Below are 6,795 nucleotides of genomic sequence, written 5' to 3' on the forward strand. Positions count from 1 at the left end.
GCCTAAATCCCAACATGTGATTAGGATGGTGGTAATTTTGGGCATCATGGCGGTTATTAATGTAGTGTGGGAGGCTAAAACCTTTTTTTTCCTCTCAAATAGGTGACTGCCATTTAAACTCCATGTATGGCTTTCTGCCAATTGTATTGGGGGCAATTTGAAGCAAAATTGATTGGCTAATTGCTTGTGGTCATCCGGCTTTTCAGCTGCCCGTGTAGCATCCCTGGAGGTAATTAGCACTTCCAGAATTGGGGGTGAACTGGAGTTATTCATGGTCATGGCTTCTGTTGTGGGAGCCAGGGCAGCAGTAGCTTAGTTATGAGTGAATCAGTTTTCCTTTAAAATGATTACTGAGGATTGATGAGTTTCTTTAACAATTATAAAAAATCCATTATGGAGGAGTTTGATACACAATTGCCTTCTAGAGTCATTTAAAGTGGCCAGTTGGGTTCTATATATTGTGTGATAAAGTCATTGGTAGGAAATAGCTTCAAAAATGTTGAGCATTTTCCAAAAGCGACTGGAATTTCAATTGCAGCCCTATAACAGCACACATAGTGGAATATTTTTCAGCCAGTGTTATGCTAAACAGTATAGAATATATTTTTCATTAAGAATGTCTTCATATGTAAATGTCATGTAAAAACCACAGATATCTGTATGTGATCCCCAAATTTAGAATCATCAGCACTTCAAGGTGATTGCTCTCTTTTAAAAACAATGTTCCTCATGAAAAGATGCTCAACATCACTCATTATCAGAAAAATGCAAATCAAAACCACAGTGAGGTACCATTTCACGCCAGTCAGAATGGCTGTGATCCAAAAGTCTACAAGCAATAAATGCTGGAGAAGGTGTGGAGAAAAGGGAACCCTCTTACACTGTTGGTGGGAATGCAAACTAGTACAGCCACTATGGAGAACAGTGTGGAGATTCCTTAAAAAACTGGAAATAGAACTGCCGTACGACCCAGCAATCCCACTGCTGGGTATACACACTGAGGAAACCAGAATTGAAAGAGACACGTATACCCCAATGTTCATCGCAGCACTGTTTATAATAGCCAGGACATGGAAGTAACCTAGATGTCCATCAGCAGATGAATGGATAAGAAAGCTGTGGTACATATATACAATGGAATATTACTCAGCTATTAAAAAGAATACATTTGAATCAGTTCTAATGAGGTGGATGAAACTGGAGCCTATTATACAGAGTGAAATAAGCCAGAAAGAAAAACACCAATACAGTATACTAATGCATATATATGGAATTTAGAAAGATGGTAATGATAACCCTGTATGCGAGACAGCAAAAGAGACACAGATGTATAGAACAGTCTTTTGGACTCTGTGGGAGAGGGCGAGGGTGGGATGATTTGGGAGAATGTCATTGAAACGTATAATATCATATAAGAAACGAATCGCCAGTCCAGGTTGCATGCATGATACTGGATGCTTGGGGCTGGTGCACTGGGATGACCCAGAGGGATGGTACAGGGAGGGAGGAGGATGGGGGGTTCAGGATGGGGAACACGTGTATACCTGTGGCAGATTCATGTTGATGTATTGCAAAACCAATACAATATTGTAAAGTTAAAAATAAAAATAAAAACAATGTTCCTGGGCAATTTACAAGGACAGAGAATACCCAAGCAGAGCATCTCGGGATTCTGCCGTTTCCCCCCAAAACCTGGCATTTGTCAGTGTCAATCAGCATTGAAATTCTACCTGTGGCAGTAGAGGAAAGCCCAGAGTCATCTGCTTAATTTGATTGTTCCTTTTTCATAATTAAATGGGAACCAATGTTATCATCTTTGGAAGATCCAGCTTGAGGGTGATATGCTTTTGCAATGCAAAGAAACAGTGGGTTTGTTTCAATGCTAAGGCTAGGGCTGGGAAGTCTTGGCCCAACCAGCTGTTGTGTTCCAGTTGTTCCCATGCTCTTCAGCGTGGTCCCCTAGTCCCTTGACCTGCTGGTTGCAGTGTACAGCCCTCCTCTTAGGAATTCTTCTATTTTCCCCATTTCTATCTTAGATTCCCAGCCTTGACTGATGCTGGAATTAGGGGAAGGCTAGAAGGAAAAGGCAATAATTCCTTTCTTTTGTCTTCCCAATGATCAGACAAGCCCTACCCTGTATTTCAGGATGAGGTTGTAAGAGAGGATGTGACTTAGACTATTTTCTTTTTTTTTTCTTTTCTTTTCTTTTTTTTGCTGCAAAAAGCTTTATTGTTTCCATTTGGTCCAAGGCTTGAGAGAGGGCTCCAGGGTGTTAAAAAGCTGCCTAGTGGCTGCAGAGAGGGGCTTAAGGCAGCCCTGATGTTAGGTGGGTTCTTCAATGGCCACTGGTCTCCAGAAGCTCCTAGTCATGCATGAGGGTGAGCCTTTCGAAGAGATACTCGCCCAACCCAGCCTGGGGACCAGCCACCCTGCCGAGGTTGGTCAGGTGGTCACCCATCTTGATGAGTTTCACTTCCTCATCTAGGAAGTGGTTCTCCAGGAAGTCACAGATGTGGGGGTCTCCGCGGGCAGAAGCCAGGCCATGCAGATCCAACAGGGTTGATTCAGGTTCTTCTCTACGAGAAGGGCGGATTCCATAGCGTCCTGGGTTTTACCCCACTCCTCTTGAGATGGCGTCTGCACGTCCAGGAAGAGGGCGTGGCCGCCACGCTGGTTGCAGTTTCAAGAGACACTCCGTGCCCTCACACTTCTCCTTGGCCAGTTCGCGAAATAAGTGATCCACACCCTCCAGGGCCACATCGTCGCGGTTGAAATAGAAGCCCAGAGAAAGGTAGGTGTAGGAGGCCCGCAGTTGCATGTTAACCAGGCAGTTGATGGTGGCCTCCATCTCGGTAGAATAATTCTGATAAATTTGGGAGCTCATGATTGGTCGGCAATAAGGAGTTAAAGAATGGTGGCTGGTCCCGGTGATCGTGGACAGCTGAGTGGCTGACTCCGGAGCTTGCGACTGGAAAAAAGGTTGCAGGGTGGTCGGAGGCGGGAGCAAGGGGCGTCCCTGGGTCTGTTCCGTCCAAGCACTGTTGAAGCGAGAGGCAGATCCGTGGGGCCGCTGAGCGCACTTCCAACTATTTTGTTTTACATTCTTGTTTTAAAACATCTCACAAACGAGGAACCAGTGCCTGATATATACTGTGTTCCATCTCTGATCACAGCTTCCAGCCTGCTTTCTCTACTTTCTGTTTTCAGCAAGTTTGATTTTTACTTTCACTTGCTTTTCTGTTCTCAGCCTGTCTTCTCTCCCTGACTAAACTGGTCAGATTTTGTTTCCTAAAAGGAGATTACATTGCTCTTTGCTGGAAAAGACAGTCACTGGCATGGTGGGAGTAGGGTGTGTGTGTGTGTGTGTGTGTGTGTGTGTGTGTGTGTGTGTGTGTGTCTGTGTGTGTCTGTGTCTGTGTCTGTGTGTGTCTGTGTGTGTCTGTGTGTGTGTCTGTGTGTGTGTGTGTGTGTCTGTGTGTGTGTGTCTGTGTGTGTCTGTGTGTCTGTGTGTGTCTGTGTCTGTGTGTGTCTGTCTGTGTCTGTGTGTCTGTGTGTGTGTCTGTGTGTGTGTGTATGTGTGTGTGTGTTGGCAAGGGGTGCTGTGACAGGGTGTGTAAGGCTTCTTTTCTAAAGTCTGTTTTTAATCCTAATAACTCTCTTAGTTCTGAGACTCTGAATTTCAAATCCTAGTTCTGCCTCTCTGTGATCTTGGGAGTTGTTTGCTTAGGGCTTCAGTTTCCCCATCTTTAAAATGGGTGGTAGAAGACTCTATCTCATACAGTTCTAGAGTGGACCAATGGAAGCTTACATTGATGGTTTCTAAAAAGGTCGGAGGAAAAGGTGGGAAGAGGGTAGTGGTGGTGGTACGTTTGTATTCACCCCGCTTCACTCCCATCAACAGATGGCACTAGGGAAAGTCACTGGTTTCTCCTGAGGATTCCTTGTTTGACCCAGAGGAAATTGCACAACCCATCTATCCCCAAACCATTTCTGTCCCCAGAGTACAAGCTAAATCTTCTGCCGGGGGATCAATCAAAGAGCTGTCTTTGGCAGGGGGAAGTGTCATGAGAATAAACAGCTGCTCTCTCCACCCCACAACCCCTCCTGCTGCTAAATGACTCTAGGGAAGAGGAAACCAGTCATCAAAGGCTTCTGCCACCTGTGCACAGCTGGTAGTTCCTGAGGTCACTTGGTAGTGACTGGAGGAGTTCAGAAAGTATCCACGGAGCTAAGTCACTGATATATCCCTTTCCCTAAGGCTCAAGGACTTGCTGTCTTCTTTCCTTCATTCCCAGAGTGGGGAAGCTCCTTTGTAAGCTGGAACACACTAGGCTGAGATTGCCCTAGGTCTTCCCTAGTGCTGTTTTGTGAATAGCATCCTTTGAGTGATTCTCAGTGTGAAGAAAAGGAGCAGGACTAGGCTTTCTTGTCCTCCTTCTTCAGCCATCTTTAAAAAAGGAAGATTAGGAAGTCATTTCCTTTGAGCTACTTGCTGCCAAGTGTCACTCTCCTGGGAAATCCAGGCTGCTTCAGCTAGACTTCCCTTTTCCTGTCTCCAAGGTTGCCAAGCCAACTGGCAGAGTGCAGGGCCCAAAGGTAAAGCTAGTTCCGTGTTCCAGAGGGGGCAGAGTGGCTGACAGAGCAAAGGACACCAGAGGCCCCTCATCACTGGGGACAGGCAGGATGGTCCCCAACCAGGCAGATCTGGAAAGCTTTAACAGAACATGACTGAGACACACTACAGAGGGGTCAACTTGGTTGGTATATATACAGCACATCTGAGCAGGTAAAGTAAAGGTTTAGTAAAAGGGGAAGGAAGGTGGCTGCTGCTACTGCTAAGTCACTTCAGTCGTGTCCAACTCTGTGCATCCCCATAGATGGCAGCCTGCCAGGCCCCTCCATCCCTGGGATTTTCCAGGCAAGAGTACTGGAGTGGGTTGCCATTGCCTTTATGGCCACAAATATCAAATCAGAACCAGTTCTGGGTCAGAGTTCTATTCAAGGTTGGAACAGTCAGGGTTTAAGAACTAGAACAGGAATAATTCGGCTCCATCATTTATTGAGAGTTTCTCAAGGAGGAACAATAAGACAATCAAGAGTCACAGAGGAACTGGATTTAAAGTCACTGGGGTTAGAATCACTGCTCTGCCATCTATTAACTAATAGACTTTTTGTGGAGTTACTCAGCCTCTCTGCACCACTCTGAAACAGCACACATGATGCTAAAAAGGATTTTATGTATAGATGCTAAAGAAATGTTTGTTAAGTGAATCATTTTTATCCAGAGGTTATTTCTAGCAAGATTGAGGTTATTGATGGTAGCTCCCTACCTTCAAGTTCTACTCCGTTCAGTTTAGTACTTGTTCTGTGTCTGAGATGGTGCTGCCCTAGTGCCCAGCCACCTGGGGTCTGATCATTAGGGGAATGTGAACCAGTTAACAGGGACGCAGGGACCACAGGAGAGGGAAAACACAAAGTTCCCTGGGAAGAATTCTGAAATAAATTCATGTGAAAATCAGGAAAACAGATTATTTTGACTTGTTTTAAAATGATCTTTTTTATACTTTCATGGCTCTTCAGTAGAAATGGCTTAAGCTAAAAGAAAACTTAATTAAATGAATAGGCAATTTATGAGTCTTGGGTGAGGTGCAAATTTGAATTCTCTTGTTAAAATTAAGTGACCAACTAAATGCAATGTGGTATCTTGAATTAGAGCTTGGAACAGATAAAAGTCATTAGTGGAAAACCTGGGGAAATCTGAATAAAGGCTGTAGTTTGGTCAGTAGCTTTGTACCAATGTCAACATTTTAATTTTGACAAATGGCCCATGGTTATTTAAGATGTTACTATTAGGGGAAACCAAGTGAAACTAGCTTTGTGACTCTACCGTAAACCTAAAATTATTGCAAAATAAAAAGTTTTTTTTTTTTTAATCAAGTGGTCAAACTCTCTTACTTTCAATGGTGATAAGCTCTGCTTTTCAAAAAAAATTGAAATGTAATTGAATTACAATGTTATATAAATTTCAGGTGTACAGCATAATGATTCAGTATTTTTACAAATTATACTCCGTTAAATGTTATTACAAGATAATGGCTATAATTCCCTGTGGTATATGATATTTGCTTGTTGCTTATCTATTTTATATGTAGTAGTTTGTATCTCATACCCCTAATTTGCCCCATCCCCCTCCATCTCCCCAGTGGTAACCAGTAAGTAGTTTGTTATCTAGATCTGTGCATCTGTTTCTCTTTTGTATATACATTCATTTGTACTATATTTTATACTACATATAAGTGATATCATATAGTATTTGTCCTTCTTTGTCTGACATTTCAGTAAGCACAACATTCTCTAGTTTCATCCCCATCTCTGCTTTTTTTTTTTTTTTTCCCACGCACTTTGTTTGAAGATGTTTTTGAAATTACATGGGATTGGGATGGGGGCACTCGGATACTTGCTTCTACTGCATAGAGTTTTGAACTCTGCCCTTTTCCTTAACAATATATACATGCATTTTCACATGCCATTAGAAGTTCATGGTAAGTGTGATTGTCCATATGCATAATGTATTTAAGCACCCCCTTGCTGCTGCTGCTGCTGAGTCACTTCAATCTTGTCCAACTCTGTGCAACCCCATAGATGGCCTCCTACCAGGCTCCCCCGTCCCTGGGATTCTCCAGGCAAGAACACTGGAGTGGGTTGCCATTTCCTTCTCCAATGCATGAAAGTGAAAAGTGAAAGTGAAGTCGCTTAGTCGTGCCCGACTCTCAGCGACCCCATGGACTGCAGCCC

At 43.6% G+C, this 6,795-nt stretch overlaps 1 pseudogene; it reads right to left on the minus strand.

Moving 5' to 3' along the window:
• Positions 1-2,189: 2,189 nt before the first annotated feature.
• LOC102184603 lies at positions 2,190-2,884 on the minus strand (annotated as a pseudogene).
• Between the last annotated feature and the right edge of the window lie 3,911 nt (positions 2,885-6,795).

Source organism: Capra hircus (assembly GCF_001704415.2).
Source record: "Capra hircus breed San Clemente chromosome X unlocalized genomic scaffold, ASM170441v1, whole genome shotgun sequence".
Lineage (NCBI taxonomy): Eukaryota > Metazoa > Chordata > Mammalia > Artiodactyla > Bovidae > Capra > Capra hircus.